The sequence below is a fragment of the Galleria mellonella genome, unplaced genomic scaffold (assembly GCF_026898425.1).
Source record: "Galleria mellonella isolate WM207_F2 unplaced genomic scaffold, CSIRO_AGI_GalMel_v1 utg40, whole genome shotgun sequence".
NCBI lineage: Eukaryota > Metazoa > Arthropoda > Insecta > Lepidoptera > Pyralidae > Galleria > Galleria mellonella.
Genome location: NW_026442094.1, coordinates 3,492,328 through 3,512,096, shown reverse-complemented (window position 1 = coordinate 3,512,096; position 19,769 = coordinate 3,492,328). Strand labels below are relative to the sequence as shown.

General features: G+C 38.4%; 7 non-coding genes across 7 annotated transcripts; all 7 read left to right on the top strand.

The window, feature by feature from the left end:
• Positions 1 to 13,404: 13,404 nt before the first annotated feature.
• Trnaa-ugc (transfer RNA alanine (anticodon UGC)) lies at positions 13,405 to 13,476 on the top strand. Its single transcript has one exon. It is a non-coding gene; the product is annotated as a tRNA-Ala (tRNA).
• A 1,535-nt stretch (positions 13,477 to 15,011) lies between these two features.
• Trnaa-ugc (transfer RNA alanine (anticodon UGC)) lies at positions 15,012 to 15,083 on the top strand. The gene has a single exon. It is a non-coding gene; the product is annotated as a tRNA-Ala (tRNA).
• A 110-nt stretch (positions 15,084 to 15,193) lies between these two features.
• Positions 15,194 to 15,265, top strand: Trnaa-ugc (transfer RNA alanine (anticodon UGC)). Its single transcript has one exon. It is a non-coding gene; the product is annotated as a tRNA-Ala (tRNA).
• A 110-nt stretch (positions 15,266 to 15,375) lies between these two features.
• Trnaa-ugc (transfer RNA alanine (anticodon UGC)) lies at positions 15,376 to 15,447 on the top strand. Its single transcript has one exon. It is a non-coding gene; the product is annotated as a tRNA-Ala (tRNA).
• Positions 15,448 to 15,557: 110 nt separating this feature from the next.
• Trnaa-ugc (transfer RNA alanine (anticodon UGC)) lies at positions 15,558 to 15,629 on the top strand. Its single transcript has one exon. It is a non-coding gene; the product is annotated as a tRNA-Ala (tRNA).
• Positions 15,630 to 18,228: 2,599 nt separating this feature from the next.
• Trnaa-ugc (transfer RNA alanine (anticodon UGC)) lies at positions 18,229 to 18,300 on the top strand. The gene has a single exon. It is a non-coding gene; the product is annotated as a tRNA-Ala (tRNA).
• A 104-nt stretch (positions 18,301 to 18,404) lies between these two features.
• Trnaa-ugc (transfer RNA alanine (anticodon UGC)) lies at positions 18,405 to 18,476 on the top strand. Its single transcript has one exon. It is a non-coding gene; the product is annotated as a tRNA-Ala (tRNA).
• The last annotated feature ends 1,293 nt before the right edge of the window (positions 18,477 to 19,769 follow it).

Genomic DNA, 19,769 nt, shown 5'->3' with positions numbered 1-19,769 from the left:
ATAGAAGACGACGACGCTACCGTCAGAAGAGAACGAACGTCGGATTGGGTTCATCGAAGCACGCTAGCACTCACGATGGAGCCGCATGTACCAGAGATAGAAGAAGTCACCGGCAAGCGTCAGGGGTTCGTCCCATCGAGACCCGTTGAAGAGGATTCGAGAGCGCCGCCGCCACAGCCGAGCAGCGACGCACTTCACCGGGACCACGCACGCCACGTTGACCCACATGCCGCCATGCCTACGATAGCAGCAGCGATGCAGTCGATGAAGAAGGAAGAACCGGTGCTGAAAGTGGGCATCGATTGTAATGAGTTTGCGATCGCCATGCAGATGGCCGCTCGCAACATACTGCCCTCCACAGCGTCAAGAGTCACCGAGTTGCCAGTCTTCAATGGATCGTCGAGCGAGTGGTTACCATGGAAGATGGCCTATGAAGAGAGCGCAAGTCAACTCACAGAACAAGAGAACCTAGCAAGACTGCGCAGAAGCTTGAAGGGGGCCGCAAAGGACGCGGCACGCTCCCTATTCGTCGGGTCTACGACCGCAGAAGAAGTAATGAAGATGTTAGCCGCGAGGTTCGGCCGCCCTGGAGCACTCGTCACAGCCGAACTGAACAAACTCCGCGCGCTACCACGACTCTCGGACAACGCAAGAGACGTCTGCCTCTTCGCAAGCAAGGTGCAGAACGTCGTCGCCACGATACGAGCGCTGAACAAGAGTCACTACCTATACAACGAAGAAATAGTGAGAAACGTCACAGAGAAGATGCCGTCGGTACTACGCTTCAAGTACTACGATTTCGCCAACGACCAACCGGAGGGACAACCGGACCTCATAACACTCTCTCAGTTCCTGCAAAGGACCGCCGCACGATGTGGAAACTTCGCCCCCGCCGAGGAGATACCGTCCGAAGACCGGCGGGAGTCCGCTCCTAGGAAGACGGCGAAGACATACACGACGCAGGAGAAACCCGCTACACCACCGTGCCCGATGTGTCGACGAGAGGGACACGCTCCATCGGACTGCAAGACGATGAAGGAAGCAGACACATCGGCGAGATGGGAGTTAGCGAAGACTCATAGGCTGTGTTTCCGCTGCCTCAAAGTAAGAAGATTTCGCCACGCCTGCAAGAGCAAGAGATGTGGAGTGGATGAGTGCACGCAGACTCATCACCCTCTGCTGCACACCACGCGACAACAGCCGGAGAATGAAGTAACAACACACGTCGTCGAGGACAAGTCCGCCGCAGTCACCGCATCGGCAAGGGAAAACGACAAGATCGCGTTCCTGAAGATCCTGCCGATACGAGTCACCGGTCCCACGGGAACGTGCGACACCTACGCGCTACTGGACGACGGGTCGACTTGCACCATCATCGAGACGACAGTGGCGGAGCGAATCGGTGCTACGGGTCCCCCCGCACCATTCTACATGGAAGGTGTGGCCGGGGCACGGATCAACGCAGCTCAATCGACGCGTGTTCACTTCAAGATCCGCGGGCGGAATTCACAAGAATACACAGTGGGGGCACGGACGATGGACAGACTGCAGTTATCACCGCAGTCGGTACCACGCAGCGTCATCAAGGGCTGTCCACATCTACGAGACATAGAGAGGGAGTTGGTCTATGAAGAGGGCAAACCGACGGTACTGTTGGGGCAAGACAACTGGCACCTACTGCTGGCCCACGAAGTTAGAAGAGGATCCGACACGCAGCCGGTCGCATCACTCACCGACCTGGGATGGGTACTGCACGGTACGAGTCGCGGCAGGACAAGACAGCAGGTGCACAGAATCAGCCACATAGTGACGACACATGAAGAGGAACAATCGATGGAAGAAATGATGAAGCAACATTTCGCGCTCGAATCGCTGGGGATCGCACCAAAGAGGTCTTACAATGAAGAGGAACGTCGCGCCCTACGCATTTTAGAAGAAAAAACTCGTCCGTTACCGGCGGGAGGATACGAGACGGGGTTATTATGGAAGAAGGACGACCCTGTGCCGCCGGACAACTACGACTCGACGATGCGACGTCTCCGACCGGTCGAAAGGAATTTCGACAAAAATGAAGAGCAGTGGCCGCGTGAAGATAGTACGAGCGACGATAGTCAAGTGGAAACGGGAGAAGAACGCGTACACAAGCTACAGAACGCGACGCAGTTGTCCATAGCATTACCCGATCCGTCACGTTTTTCTAATTGGTTGAAACTTGTTCGCAGTTCAGCACGAGTGTTGCAGTTCATCGACCTCCTGCGACCGACCAGTCAACGCTGCACCGCCATCCGAAAGAGAAACAAGAAGAAAGAGAGCGCCGACCCCACTTGGACCCGCACGAAGAAAGTCGATAGAGAGAAGACGAAGATGAAAATCAAGAACAGCAATAGTCCATCTGTGTGTTTCATCCCCATAGACACACACCACCTAGATCGCGCGCGACGGCTATGGATTCGCGCGATACAACAAGAGGCGTTCGGCGACGAAATCGCAGTATTGAAACAAGGGAAACAGCTGCCGTCATCCAGTCGACTCATACAGCTGTCAGTCGTCATAGACAACGACGACATTCTGCGACTTCGATCGAGAATAGCAGCCGCCGCCGATCTGTCAGCCGAGCAACGAGAACCCCCATCGTCGACGGAAACCACGCCTGGGTGCGCCTATACATCGCATGGGTGCATCGGAAACTTCACCACGGCGGCTTCGAGATCACCACGAACGAGGTGCGACAACACTTGTGGGTGTTGCGCCTACGACACGCCGTCCGCAGTGAACTGAAGAGGTGTCAGCTGTGCCGCCTACGAAGAGCAAGACCGGCGCAGCCGTCAACGGGCAACCATCCACAGAGCAGGCTGGCGCATCATCAACGACCGTTCACGTTCACCGGCCTAGACTACTTCGGGCCTATGACCGTGACAGTGGGCCGCACTCACCAGAAGCGGTACGGAGTGCTCTTCACCTGCTTAACGACGCGCGCAGTCCACCTGGAAATCGCCGGCAGCCTCAGCACGGACTCCGCCATAATGGCCCTGCGGCGCTTCATAAGCCGCAGAGGGTGTCCCACGGAATTATGGTCCGACCAAGGCACCAACCTCAAAGGTGCTGACGTAGAGTTGAAGAAGGCAGCCGAGGAAGCCATCCAAGAAGAGTCATCAGTCCATTTCATCCGGTGGCGCTACGTTCCCCCGAGCGCACCCTTCATGGGAGGTGCGTGGGAACGGTTGGTGCGTAGCGTGAAGACCGCACTAGCCGCCACGTTGAACGAACGGGCGCCCAAGGAAGAGGTCCTCCACACTCTACTGGTCGAAGTCGAGCACACCCTCAACAGCCGACCGCTAACCCACGTGTCGACATCGGCAGACGACGACAGCGCCCTAACCCCCAATCACTTCATATTGGGCGGTCCATCGCGCGTCCCACTGCCAGGCAGCTTCACCGAGAGCGACGCGGCGGGACACAAGGAGTGGCGTGCCAGCCAGAGGCTAGCTGACTGCTTCTGGAACCGATGGGTGAAGGAGTACCTACCCGAGTTGCAACACCGGCGGGAGCCCCGAGCTACACACGGAGCCATCAAAATGGACGACCTGGTCCTAATAGCTGATGGGACCTTGCCTCGCAACACGTGGCCGCGAGGCGTGGTGGTGGCGACCTACCCTGGACCAGACGGCGAGGTTCGAGCGGTCGACGTGCGGACGAACAAGGGCATCCTACGGCGACCCACTAAGAAGCTGATCATACTGCCCACATCGACATCGAGCGACGCGAACACGAGTTAACTCCAGCTACGAGAGCTGCGGCGGGAGATTATGTTCGCGACATTATTTGTATATGTGTAATTATAGCGATATTTATAGCAATGTTTATAGTTAGTTGTTAAGTTTCTAGTTTAATCGTTTTTTGTATTCTGTTATTTTATATAGATTTACATAGATTTAAGATAGTGTAAGTTAAATAAAGTATTCCTTTGCGTGTTGTCGTTATTACCTACGAATAGAAATTGTAACAATAAATAGAATTAAGAAATTGTAAATTGAAATAAAATAAATAAATAGACGCTATAGAGTACCGATCTGAAGAGACACGCGTCTCGTTCATTTTCGCCCCGTCCCGCTCGCACAGATCGCTATCGCGAGTTGGAAACGTTATCGTGCGAGCGGGCGGGTATAAAGATAGGCCGCCTCCCGTCGAGCGGCATTCGCTTCCGGGCAGCGGCGCACTACACTCGAGAAGAAATAGGACAAGAAGAAAAATACTCTCTTCAGACGGTACCGGAGGCTTCAGAATAGTAATCGCCGTGTTTCACTCCAGCCTGAACCAACGCCCCTACAGTCCACGCTCACCGAACGGCAGTCCACACCGTTCAATAATAGTTTGTTGTATCAGCCGTTAGCTGTCCACTGCTGAACATAGCCTCCCCCATAAGGGGAGTTTTGCTAGTAGTTGCCACGCTTGGCAGGCGGGTTGGCAACCGCATTTTGACTTTTGGTGATGTTTTAAGAGGGGCGCGGCTGCTCATTCTACTATAAGCTCTCTAGTCGCCTCTTATGACACTCACGGGAAAGGAAGGGGTGGCATATTCTATGCTATGGCCTACACGACTTTATAATAGTTTATAGATCTATAATATGTTCAAGACGAAAAGACATTAAAAAAAGTCTAATTTCCATTTAAATATAAAAATAATATAGTTTCATTAATCTGCAGTTAAAAAAAATGCTATGACAACATTTTTAATAAGAATGTCTTTTTTTATAAGAATGTTTGCAATTTAAAGGAAAATTTGTACATAGATAAACAATTTTTATCTAATTCACGTGACCAAAAAAAAAACCAGATATGTAATATATAAAACTATATTATGAGAAGTAAAAGAACACAGTAAAAATACAGCAAAATCGTAGTCAATTGGTGTACATAAAATTTACAATGAGGTCATTTTATTATAACGATCAGTTAATTATCATTTCCGAATATATGACGAAGTTAAGTATACCAATTTTGTACTGTAATCGATATAAATCTCAAGATTAATTCGAATCGCCGTTTTTCATTCGGCCGTTTACAAAAGCCACTAGGAACATATATGGGATGATGTATTTTGATTCGCGAAAGCTGAGTGGTCTTCTCTTAACTTTCCCGGGTTAATAGGACATAATCGTTTTAAATGCTGTCTTAATTTTATGAACATTAAGATTCAGCTTATTGTATCAGTCTTATCAAGCGATTAACAATAAAGTATGGATGTAATGACGTAACTTTCTCTTTAATTCGTATTCGTACCAATATTTATCATATTATGGAGGTATAGACATTTAAATTTTAATAGCTGTATCTCATCAGTTCACCATTATTTGCCATGTTTGACAAATGGATTGGCAACCGCTATTAGGTTTTGGTAATGTTTAAAGAGGGATGTTGTTGCTTATCCCTCGACCATTAAATTCACGCGAAAGAAAGGGGTGGCCCATTCTGTGCTAGGACCATATGACAGTTCGTATCATCTCAGCTATTATCCGGCCACAGCTGAACATAGATTTCCCCCATTGACTGCTATAAAAAAAAACAGTCCACCTGCATTCACTGACTCCCTGCAATGTACACAGTTCGAAGCTGTATCTCGTCACTTCGCCTTCGTTAATTAGTATATATATTGTCCTATATTCTGAAATTTTACCTGATACTGTTTGCTGTTGATAATGGGTAGGCTAGTCCCATTGCTAGCAGTATCAAGATTAGGTATTCTGATCATGTAAATTATAATAAAGTCCATTCTATTAATAGACAAACGAAGTTTTATCCCACTGCATCATTCACACCTGAGCGTCATAAGCGTCGAAATGCCTGCATATTTAGCCGACATATCTGTGTATTGTTCTACTTTTTCTCGGGACAAAGGCACCGAAGGGACGGCACGCTAGTTATTCGAATGATCCATCACATCGATTCAGTATCGATTCGACGGAATGAAACTCGACAATGTCATATACAAGTAATTGTATATAATTGGTATTTCTCAAGAACAATGACACCAAATTACTGTTTGAGTGAAATAATTATGGTATTTTTTGCACTTACCCGACTGACTCGCTTTGACGAAAGCCGTTCTCGATTGTTATCGATTTTGTTGTTGTGTATGTATTTGTGTCTAAATGTCACATGGCCGTCACTGATCGGCTATGTTTATTACGGGTAATTAATGCTGTGACAAAGCGGCGAAAGGAGAAAAAAATTAGCACGTTGTGACAGCTTAAAACAAAATTTCGAACTTTTAAATTTAATTCTGATACTGAAAATTATTTGCAACTTATTTGACGATATTTAAATGTAGTATTAGGTATGCTCACGACTATACATCCAAGTAGGGTAATAAATTGCATTGTCGACTGTTATCATAACTAATCCAATAACGTCTTATTACTGAGTATGGTTGCATCAAGCGTTACTATTTCTAAGAATTATTATGCTCCTTATATATAAGTACAAGATACATGTTAGTAACAGATGTAACATGTTGCTTCATTTTCAATAGTTGTGGTTTTAATACTCCCATAACACATCTAAAATCAAAGAGTTGATATGCTTTTATAAAATAGAGTGGGTATTTAGAAAAATCTCTATAGTACAAGCTCTGCTTGGTTTGGGACTAGATAACGTTGTAGAATATGTCTCGTAAGTAATGCTTGCTTTATCCCGCGACCTGACCGTGTCTGTCTGTCTGTGAATCAGTACATAAAGTATCCTATTTGCTAAGTTAGAATAAAATCTGAACTTATTTAATTGAAATTTAGTGCAGGGGTACTAAATTTCATTTAGATCCGTTCGGTAATTTTTGCGTGAAAGACTAACAAATATCCATCTATCCACCCATCCATCGTTACAAACTTTCGCATTTATAATATTAATAGGATTATAGCTTCCCTTCTATCAATTTTATTTATTTTTTCATCATCGTGTGTTATCTACAAATGTTGACGAGTCCTCTAGTAAAGCACACTTAAGACTGAACTGTCGAAGAATAGTAAAACCTATTGGCAATAGCAAGCACAATTCACTTTTTACCGAGCTTATGTTAAGTCAAGTATTCCAGTTTTTGTCACGGGACGGTTTATGTCAGCCCCCCGCTCGCGCGAACTTTTTCAACTTTATTTAAAGTTTTAATGAATACAAATAGTGTTTGAAAAAGTCCCGACGTTTGATTCACTACACCTTTGATAGCTGAGATTCGCGATAAACTGCGCCGGCGCACGTTACTGCGTGAGATATAAATGTGGTGGCAATGTATTTTTATTATTTCCCTTTGTTCGGAATTTCACATGAATGTTTTTTAGTACGTACTACAATTTAGATTTCGATATTTTATAGTGGTAAATGTCGGTAATAAATATAATTTTTCCGAGAGATGGCGACAGGATGGCAATTGAAATTGGCTTTTTTGTGAAACACAATCTTAAGTTATAATTTTAATTATCTACCAGGTAGTGTACGTCTTATATTATCATTGTACAGTACTTATTAACTTCATAAAGTTACAAGTCTATTAGACGTAGATATAAACTATAAAACACTTTTATGGTTTGAAAATGCAAGATGTTCGACGCTGACTCTGCGTTTGTAGAATATTTATATCCCATTACTTAGTACTTATGTGGTACAACGTTCTCTATAAATATAACAATTTATTATATTCTTTTCTGGGTAATCTATATTTAGATATATTGTACATATTATATTGTAAATTATACTGACAAGCACATTTAAAAAGCGATTAACGACAAGTTTTGTTTTATAGATATCTTATTACTATATCATTACTTACATTACTATATCTTACTTATTAAAAAGTAATTATTATTTATTTGTAAGTTATTATTTAAATAAGTTTGCAAACTCTTGCGTGAACCATATCGTAACAGTATGGAATGGCCTTTCCCGTGATGTGTATCCTTCGTCCTATAACCTCGGATCCTTCAAACATAGCGTGAAAAAGCACTCAATGGGCCGGCCAACCGTTCAGAGTAAAAAATTCTCTTTTCGGTTGATCGCATTTAAGGACCATATTGCCACAGATAATATAATAGTATAAATGCTCAGGCTGGCGTGGTCACATGTCGGAATAAACGTAATAAACAAAAAAATGGTCCCGTAAAGAAAACTGACAGCTTTAGCGTAACAAAATTAGTATAAAACAACCATGGGAGTAAACCCTATTGATTACAGAATGAATTCTGAAAACATTGTGATTGTTGTGAATTTTTTCAGAACATAATTAAATTTAAAAATTTCTGTTACGTTCATTTTGTTAAGTTATAAAAGGAGTTGAGTTAAATTTATATTCACAGACAGAAAAAGATGATGTATGATTCAAATTTATCGAATACCATTAAAATTAGTTCAGATGAGAGAATTTACTTTCGCGTCAGTTTAGCATAAAGAGTAGATATATTTTTTTTCTATTGTAACTTTTTAAGAAAGAAAGTATTATATTTTATTCAAGTAAACTTAAATTTCAGCAGATTTGTATGGGTATTTTTTATGATTGTATCTATATAATATCAGCTAAGAAGACAAGATAGACAAAAAATTCAGCGATTGCTTTTTTTTTTTATTTGAATTTTATAAATTATGAATTTATGAATTATGAATTTGATTGTATGTAGTAGTTCACTAGTATGATGCATGAGTCAGCCATCATTGCGCTCAATCATATTTTGAGGAACTCAGCAATCTGGCCCACCACGCCGTCACATTTATGAACAAAATGTTTAGCGAGCATGATTTACTTAAGATACTTAATCACGTCATTGCTAAATTGAAATATTTTTATACTACAAACTAAATCGGTAACTTGCGCACAGATATTGCATTGTATGCACTTTATCGTTGGTAAATGTGGAATCGATGCTTTTAATTACAATAATTGGTGCATCAATAAGCTACGGCGACTTATCTGATGGGTTTAATTAGACCTTACATTAATTACATTATAATTACGGTGGACAATGACGCCACCTGTCGGCGGCATGCCGAACTAACGATCGATCGTATCGATCGATACAGGTAATCGAAGTGCGCTGACGATCAGCATTATGTCGTGTTTGTATGTATTAGTGTATATAGAAAATAGAAGGATACAAACTGTTGAGACTGGAATAATCGCGTCCTGTAATTAGTCTAGTTGGGTCAATATTTTCTTCATTTTATTTGTGGTATAAAAAAAAAATAAAAATGCATGATAAGTTTACCTCCTTATTTATAAAAACTTCAACATCCTACAAACCTGTTTTAACTATTAGTGGTTTGTCACTGTCTTTTAAATCAAGAAATTAGAGAAAAAGAAAAAGACAACACACTTCAATAGCTATAAAAAGTTTATAAGAAGTTTGACGTTTTTACGAACAAGAGGGTAGTCTATTTCTTTTAAGATTAACTTAGAGGTTCGTTGTTTTCCTTCTTTTCATCTTCAGGATGTCACTTATGACACTTTATCCTTGAGAGGAACGCCTTGAGAGGCGAATAGGAGGATAAAGCACATTACAACAGTGCAAGAGAAAAATAGCGCTTTTATAAAAATTTTAATTTGTTTTTCATTGGAATTAATTTTCAACCGATTTCAAAATAGGAGGAGGTTTTAAATTTGGTTATGTTTTTGTTCTTGATTGTTACCTCAGAACTCTGTTATTATTAAATCGATTTGGATAAAAAAAATTCTGAAAGGGTTTCAGATTGGTCCCATAGATAGTAAATCAAAATATTTTCAATAGTTAAGTTTTAAATCAAAAGAAATGACTTTTCCACAATTGAGTTGATTTTTTTTGAGGAGTGAAATATATTTGTTGTCTGTGTAAATTGTTGAGTTTCTTTTAAATGTATTCTGCTGAGTTTATTTGTAATCGTTAGGGATAGGCTTACTAATAACTATGTTTGGTTACTGGTGTTTACTATCATAGGAGAAATATAACACATTTAATTTGTACTCAAATGTAATGGCGATGTTTAGAAGCGAATCTACAGTTTCAGTAGTTGGCATAAGTGCATATAAATGACATATCGGCTTGTAGACCTATTTTAATGTGTGAAAAAGTATAAATAAATAAATATAAATATATAAATAAATATTATGATATAGTTTGGCCAAGCAAAACAATGTTCGTTATTTCTACCAATATTTTACCAAATATTTATGCGTCTCCAACGTACTTACTGAATTAGGGTTCATTCATCAACGAGTTAAATATATCGAGTAGGTATATTGGTTGTGTGCGCACGCGCATCCTGCGGACAACGCCATCTCGCGGCACGTCGATCATGAGTCGCGCGACGAAAAAATCGCCTCACTCGCTCTATTGATACGACATTGACGGATTCGGATAATCGGCGGCAGGGCTGTCCAATTGGTAATACTGGTTATTTGATTAAAAATATTTTATTTAATTCGACTACCATTAGTATGTGTACAACTACCGACATTTGATAATTGATTATTATTGGCTCTATCTCCATTAGACACCAATTTTAACCGTTACTTAGTCTATGCACGTTACACGTGTTACATCTAAACGGAGCATCATCGGTAAATAAAGTTGTCGCTGTTCAGAGTCTAGTGTCGACTATTTGAGACAATCACAGTCTCGGCGCCGCACAGTTAGAATCGAATAGTAAAACAACCAAGCTCTACGAGATTTATTTTTAATTTGGTTAATTAATATCATTTATATAATAATAGTATATACTCGTAAATATGGTATATAAAATGCAAAAGCTTATCATTGTTATGCTTTTAAGTTCTTATTTAAAGGCGTCTTCTTCTAGTATGTTAGATGACAAAAAATATTACAAAAATATTACAAATATTAATCATATTAAAATGAAATCATAAAATGAAATATGCCTTGGATGAAATCCTAATAATATTACAGAAAAAGTGAAAGTTTGTAAGGACGGTAGAATGGATGTTTTCCACTCTTTCAAGCAAAAACTACTAAATGAATTTGACTAAATTCAGTACACTGGTAGATTATATTGAATTTGCACTACTAACTTCAAAATAAGTGTTACAAGTTTTTTCAAACGAGGTTTTTTCGTCTTTTGCTTTAATATTACAGTGGTAAATTTTTAATAAATATTTTCATATTTTGCTCTGCATTATTTGCTGCCATATTTATTTTATTAGATCAATATAGGTCATTTTGTATACATTTTACGTCTCATTTTTCTATATTATCTAGTCACAATAGTGACTGTAATCTCAAAACACGTATGTATTCTGGAGTCTGCTTAGTTGTAAATAAAAGCATTGCGGGGGCAACCCTACTGTAATATACATGGTAGAGACGCCGCCCTGACATGTTTACGGGCCAATTATTTGTATGGATTCCGTCGCAATAATGATTTCTTGTGTCCGTCCGTCTGTTCGGTCGGCTCCTAACTGCTTGATGTATTCTGAGTTTTTTTTTATTTATTTATATTTGTGATTTTTGATTTTACACTCGGTATTAGATTTATTGGTCGATAAGGCTTTCTTCGCTGGTAATTTGAGAAGATAATAAAATTTTAAGAATGTATTTATTATACACACAGCTTTATAAAACAATATTCGTACATTAAGCTAATAAACTGAACTGTCTACTGTATAAAGTTCAACTCTAATGGAATTTAGTGTTAAAAATGTATAATTAAAAAACTCATGACTATATTACCTAACGAAGTAGTCAGTTATGTTGAACATAACACAATATGTTCATATTATTTTACACCAGAGGGAGACTTTGTACAAAAGTCGATAGCTTGGGTACCTCTGTCCCATTCGTGTTTCTAGCGTCTCCGTGAAGCAGTTGTGTATGCATGGCTGTGTTTCGGTTTGAAGGGTGGGATATGGCGTGAATTTACAGGGCACAGAGGAATAACAACTTAGTCCTCAGGAATGGCAACGCATGGGGGGTTTTATGGGCAAAACAGTATACTATGTTATATCCATGGTACTGCTCTTTCTTTGGCCACTTTTCATCAGGTGGGCTGTCAGCTTGTTTGCCATTCTAAGTTGTATAAAAAAAAAATCATATATCGCCGAGCAATTTTTTTTAGAAGTCCTGTATGTACAGATATCATTTAGTTATAGCTATGTTATATATTTATGTGATGTTGTTAGGAATATAAATTTTAGTTGCATTATTTTTACTAGTTAGTTAATTAATAATTTTCTCATACCACTATCGGTAACACTGAAAGCTATATACAAGCATTCGGTTCGCCTAATAGTGAGCGGTTACTTACATGTTTTGAAATTCAGCACATGAATCTGAAAAAACCTAAAATTAATCTACGTCACACAAAATTAGATAAAGTTTTACACTATGGATCATAATTTATTATCATCACATACACTATCTGTCCATTGCTGAACATAGGCCTCCCTTACAGACTGCCATAAGGAACGGTCCTGGGCCACCTGCATTCATTGACCTCCTGTAATGCATTTGAGGTCGTCGCTCCATCTAGTGACGGGGAAGGGAGGAATACAATATATATAGGAGTATATACAGTATATAATAATATAGGAGGAGTATAGGAATACTGCTTTTGCCCGTACAGGGTCGCCACTCAAGAAACTTTCATTCCCATTGCTTGCCGGTTTTTCGAGTCCAGTCCATTGCCACTTCAGCTTGCTTATTCTTTGGGCTATCACGCAAAGAAACTGCGAGCATAACCCTTTCCATAGCTCGTAGAGTAATTTGAAGCTTTTGCATACAAGTAACAGTGTAGGACTATATTTTGATTCCACAAGTTATCACTGGCAACTCGCACTGATTAAAGAACTTTGTCTTCAAATTGTGAGAGATTTTGGATGAAAAGATGTTTTCCGAACGCTGTTCATGCAGCCGACTTGGATTCGTCGGGTAACCTCTCGGTCGAAGTTGGACTTGCCAAGTTGGATAGTTGTTCCAGCTATAAATACTCGTCGACGACTTTGAGCGTGGTGTCATAACTTTTATGATATGTTAATTAATTATGATAATTTAAATTAAATTTTATTTAATATCAAATAACGAGATCCATTTTGTCAGTATTCTGTTATTTAAAATTAGTAAATGTTAGTAAAGATTTAATGATTTAATTTTCCATTGTAATAGAAATATTTAGTTTTCGTTTAAAATAATCTATTCTCAATGGTCTTGATGAAAATAATATTAAACATACATATTTATTTAAGACAAACAATAATTTAACAGATGTTAGTTGTTTGCTATGAGGTTGTATGTATGTATTATGTTTACTTACATGTGTATTAATGAACCCCATTGTCTCCAACTAAAATTACAAATATCTATTATACATTAATTACATAACCTATAGAATTGAGTATGTAGCATCTTCAAATGATTTGCTATTTCTGTAGAATTTTCGGCGGGGGATGTAGCTCAGTGGTAGAGCGTTCGCTTTGCATGTGAAAGGCCCTGGGTTCGATCCCCAGCATCTCCAAAGTTGTATTTATTTATTGTTTGAAAACAATTTTAATTAGCCTCTTCAACAATATTCGTTACTTTAATGTCATACTAAAATATAAGCAATGGGTAATGTTGATATTGTTCTAAGTATATCCTCCAAATATATATTAGATTCGTCTGGATATTAATAGCGGAGAAAAGGTAATACCTATTGCCCTTATCGGTCAGATACCTATCTAGTAAATTAATTTCGACCTGTGTTTCTTCATTTCGACATTTAATATTTGGATAAATAGATATTTATATTCGTTATAGAGCCAGTATATAGATATTGTAACTAAAAAAGATATTGATATATATCCTACCCCCACCTATCCCCTAGTAAAATACTAATTTAAATGTTGAAACAACCTACTTAAAATATTTATAAATGTGAAAGTTCGTTCGTATATTTGTTACTCAATCATAAATTTAACGGACGTAGTACGTCGTAGAGTTCACATACCAACTGATTCAAGCTTGAATCAGTTGGTAGTTCACATACCAACTGATTCAAGCGTACAAATGCGAAGGAAAAAGTTACGAAATAATTTTGAAATCAATTAAACATATTTATAATGAGTCGTTAAAATATAATAAAAGATATTAACTCTTAGTACTATATATCAACTTAATACAAACAAACAGACTCGTTCGTAATAAATATTATTATATTTTTTTTTTATGGGTGATAATGGAATGGTAACCCCACCCGCGCTATCGGTATACACCGGCGGGGTACCAGTGAAGGATGATAGGTGAGGATGAAGCAGGTCAGTTAGCCCATCGTGACAAGTCAACAAGAATTAACCACGATGGTTTCCAGGGGGAACCGCGTGGAGGTCGTTAGCAATATGCCCTATTAGGTTGCTAATAGGGCATATTGCTAACAATGGGGCTGTCAAACTTCATTGCTAACAATCCTTTTCCCCCATTTTATTATATTGTGCGGGGAACAAATTAGGGAACAAACAAGTATGTTAACTATCGAGGACGCGATATATTAAACTGTCACTGTCAAAGTTGGGCTAAGCATTGAAATTTATGTAACTTGAATTACTAGTTCGCTAGATATGAACAGCATCATGAACACAATACTGTGACACTCTTCGTGCGTTATTATTTTTAAGAATTAAGACATAATGCCTCTGTAGCCTGCATTTGCACTCCCATATTCTACTCTCCAAAGCGAAACAGGGCCGCGCAAGCACTACTTGGTAACAGATATACGATTGGAACCGAAGCATTCATGCTATCGTTTTATTTATTTATTTATTACTTTTATACAAAGTCTTCGTCTGGTAAAAGGTTTGTTTTCAACGTATTATGGTCCCCATACAAATTATTGTATACTGCCGTTACTTCTATAGACAAACATTGTTCTACATTTAGTGCTTATATCAATTTCAATAAATACACTTGATGTTAACTACATATTTTTGTCTGTAGACAAGTATAATTTTGTTATATGGTAAAAAAAAATATTTACAGATATACACATGTAATTATTTTATGATTAAAATTATTGACGGGGATGTAGCTCAGTGGTAGAGCGTTCGCTTTGCATGTGAAAGGCCCTGGGTTCGATCCCCAGCATCTCCAAAGAGTCAGTTAATTGATTTATATTTTATGTCAGAAGTCATATAATTTTATTACTTGACATAGAACGCATTCAGAAATATGTACGAGTATATTATATGTTAAGTTATTACGGGGATGTAGCTCAGTGGTAGAGCGTTCGCTTTGCATGTGAAAGGCCCTGGGTTCGATCCCCAGCATCTCCAAAGAGTCAGTTAATTGATTTATATTTTATGCCAGAAGTCATATAATCTTATTACTTGACATAGAACGCATTCAGAAATATGTACGAGTATATTATATGTTAAGTTATTACGGGGATGTAGCTCAGTGGTAGAGCGTTCGCTTTGCATGTGAAAGGCCCTGGGTTCGATCCCCAGCATCTCCAAAGAGTCAGTTAATTGGGTTATATTTTATGCCAGAAGTCATATAATTTTATTACTTGACATAGAACGCATTCAGAAATATGTACGAGTATATTATATGTTAAGTTATTACGGGGATGTAGCTCAGTGGTAGAGCGTTCGCTTTGCATGTGAAAGGCCCTGGGTTCGATCCCCAGCATCTCCAAATTGTCAAATAAAACCCAATTAACAGTTGTTTATATTTTTTAAGAGTGGGTAACTATTTAACGTATATTAAAAAAATACAAAATTACGACACTTGTATTTCTTAAAAAGAATCGATATGGGGTGGTAACTCAGTGGTAGAGTGCTCGCTTTGCATGCGAAAAGCCCGGGGTTCAATCCCCCGCATCTCCAATGCGTAAACTAAATTAACACACATATATTTTGTTTATTTTACTTATTACTGTACTAGCCATGTTCGTGACTTCGTCCTTGTATGGGGAAGGGATTACTTGTGGGGTCTAAAAGGCCCATTGCTAGCAATATACCCTATCTGGTCAACTCTCACGCGGTTCCCTCTGAAACCCATCGTGATTAATTTTAGTTAAATTTGAAAAAAAATTGCCCGGGTGTATATAAAAAAAATTCACCCATACATTCTCGTTTTGCACTAAGCAACATATTTAAATATTTTTTTATTATTACTATGTATATAATACTTAGTTATCTATAAAATTTTCAATGTATAATGTATCTTATAATGTGCCAATGGAAGACTTTCTACAAAAGTCGTTTGATTGGGTACTTCTGTCCCATTCGTGTTTCAACCTTGAAGCTGTTGTGTTTGCATGGCTGTGTTTCGGTTTGAAGGATGGAATATGGTATGAATTTACAGGGTACAGAGTAATAACACCTGAATCCTCAGGAATTGCAACGCATGGAGGGTATCATGGGGGAAACAGTATACTCTGTTATGTCTATGGTACTGCTCATGTTTATAGGCGATAGTTACCATTTTCCATCAGGTGGGCCATCAGCTTGTTTGCCATTCTAAGTTATATATAAAACAAAATTGCACGTATCGAGAAAATAATACCATAATATGGAATTGTATTTTTTTTATATTTTATGTACCTATACACACGAAGAGAGCTTTCACTTACTCGTAATTACAGTTATGGATGAAAAATCGAAGCGTTCAGTGTTGTCGAGTTTTTAGCATGAAGGTATTATAATATAAGGCACTTTTGATGTAATTTCCGCAAGAGCAAGCTCAGAAGCTGTTTGTACCCGGGTCACGTCGCAGTATCGATCCCACTTGCCTCGCCGCTACCGCCCGGCAGCCAGCCTCCGACTCTAAACCGTCTTATACAAACACTCTGCAAATACTTTAAAGCTATTTAAGTGTACTATCTTCGTCTAGTGATAAGTTTTACTCTTTTTCTAAGAGGTACAAGCAAATCTTACACTAGATTTTTCAATTTATTTTTAAGCGTCTTCAAAAACATATGGATGGACTCTTCGAAAGAGGTACTCGTAACTACACATCTAAAAGGCCGGTAAGGCACTGGCAATCTTTCTTGTGTTGCCATTTTTTAATGTTGCCATGGGTGACGGTAGCCATATCCCATCAAATGGACTACTAGCCAGTTTCTCCTTTAAATTAATTAATTTGATTAGTTATAGGTATAGGTCTAGTTAAGTTCAATATTGCTGTAAGTATAGATAAGATAAAAGTAGCTGAAGGTCTAGTTAAGTTCAATATTGCTGTAAGGGAGGGAAAGGGATTGTTAGCAATGGAGTTTGACAGCCCCATTGCTAGCACTATTACTATTATTAGCTACCCTATTAGGTCGACCTCCATCTGGTTCCCCCTGGAAATCATCGTGAACAATTATTGTTGAATTCATCACGATGGGCTAACTGACCTACTTGATCCTCACCTATCATCTTTCACTGGTGCCCCGCCGGTGTATACCAATAGCGCAAGCAGGGTTACTATATCATTATTACCCATTAAAAAAAATATTGCTGTAAGTAAAGATAAGATAAAAGTAGGATTAGAAAAGTTAAATATACCTACAGCTAGGTCTAGTTAAGTGTTAATTCTGAATTTTTGTTTACATATTATTTTTGTCACTATGAATGAACTTGTGATTTTCGTTTTCACTTAGCAAGTTCATAAATGATTTAAACTGTAGTGAATAACGAATGAGATATATTCGTACAACAGAAGTTGATATACATTATTACAGCATGTATACCTTGGTTTACCAAGGTGTATTTCTTCCAAACACGCTTGCAATTATGGAACACCGGTAGGAACTATAGCCTTCTTCTCTCATGTGCTTTGTGCTTATTTTTCTAAATCCATTAAGATCAATTACGAAGGAAGATCGACTGTACTTTAGAAGTCGCTAAGTTCTGCTCTAAAAATATTTATTTTGCTATTATTTAGAAAGAAGAAGTACAGCTCCAGTCATCGTGTTACTATAAATGTTTTAATTATTTTAAGACATAATCAAAACATTTATAGAAACAATAAAAAGAACATAAATTTTAAGACATTTCTATTTTTACTCTCTTTAACCAAGTGTACACTAAGTAGTGTGTATATAATTATATTTTTAATTTCTTTTTTTTTTAACGCTCTTGGATACCATGTTACACCACAAGGTGTTTACATAAGATTTACATAGGTACTATAAATTTTGTTTATTCAAATGTTCGACTAGTGTTTATTTAAATGGAATTAATATTTGTATATTGGTCTATTTTTTGTATGTAGGTATAAAATATACTTTTATATCAAGACATATGTGGGGGATGTAGCTCAGTGGTAGAGCGTTCGCTTTGCATGTGAAAGGCCCTGGGTTCGATCCCCAGCATCTCCAAAATGTCATATAAGTGATTTATATTTTATGCTGGTAGTAATATAACTTTATTACTTGACATAGAATGGATTCAGAGATGAGTATATTATATGTTAAGTTATTACGGGGATGTAGCTCAGTGGTAGAGCGTTCGCTTTGCATATGAAAGGCCCTGGGTTCGATCTCCAGCATCTCCAAAGAGTCAGTTAATTGATTTATATTTTATGTCAGAAGTCATATAATTTTATTATTTGACATAGAACGCATTCAGAAATATGTACGAGTATATTATATGTTAAGTTATTACGGGGATGTAGCTCAGTGGTAGTGTTCGCTTTGCATGTGAAAGATACTGGGTTCGATCCCCAGCATCTACAAGCTAAGCTATGGCATAGTAAATGTGATTTAGATGTTAGCGGAATATATTTTTTAATTACTTAAGGACTAGAATAAAAACAAGAAACACTATACTCTATTATGTCCATGGTACTGCTCATGTCTATAGGCGACGTTTGCCATTCTGCATCAGGTGGGCCGTCAGCTTGATCGCTAAATCTATTCTATTCTAATAACTTTATTATTTATGTTTATTTCGTAATATTCATACGTAGGTATAAGACATCGTTTCGTATAAAGATAATATAAATTTATGTTATCTCTGTGCTTAATACAACTTAGCTGCGAAATACTAATATCTTTATTTCGTATTCAGCTCGGTACTTCGAGTTTTGAACACGAAGAAAACATTAATTAGTTCTCAAGTCTAACTCCTGTATCTTTATGCTCTAACTAGATATCATTAGTATCTAATACCCAACTTCTTAATATTAAGATTAGATGTAAAAAGAAAGATAAAATTTGCTTTTTTTGTGTAATCTTTCCAACTTAGAATGGCAAACAATTTACATGAACAGTACCGTGAGCATGACGAAGTAGGTACGAGTATACTGTATTTTTTTTTGATGGGTGAAAATGGAATGGTAACCCCGCCTGCGCTAATGGGATACGCTGGCGGAGCACCAGTGAAGGGTGATAGATGAGAATGAAAACAGGTCAGTTAGCCCATCATGATGAATTCATCAGGAATCAACCATGATAGCTTCCAGGGAGAACCGCGAGGAGGTCGACCTGGTTGGGTATATTGCTAGCAATAGGATTCTCAGTCTCCAATACTAACAATCCCTTTCCCCCTAGAGTATACTGTATTGTCCATGATAATTTTCAGAATTATATTATATATTAAATTACAAATGTTAATTTTGACTTTATCTCTTTTGATTTTTGCGGTTATATGAGTATGGTTGAATTTATTTGGTATTTTTTTTGTGAAAGAAGTTTGGTGAACGGGATTTTTTAAGGAATGCAAATAAATAAAAACGAATCTTTGTATAATATTGATCGAAAAAAGTTGTCCAAGCAAAATGTCGTTAAATTATTATCGTAAATATTTTTCATATTCATTAATAAGTAATGTGGTTAGTATTTGAAAT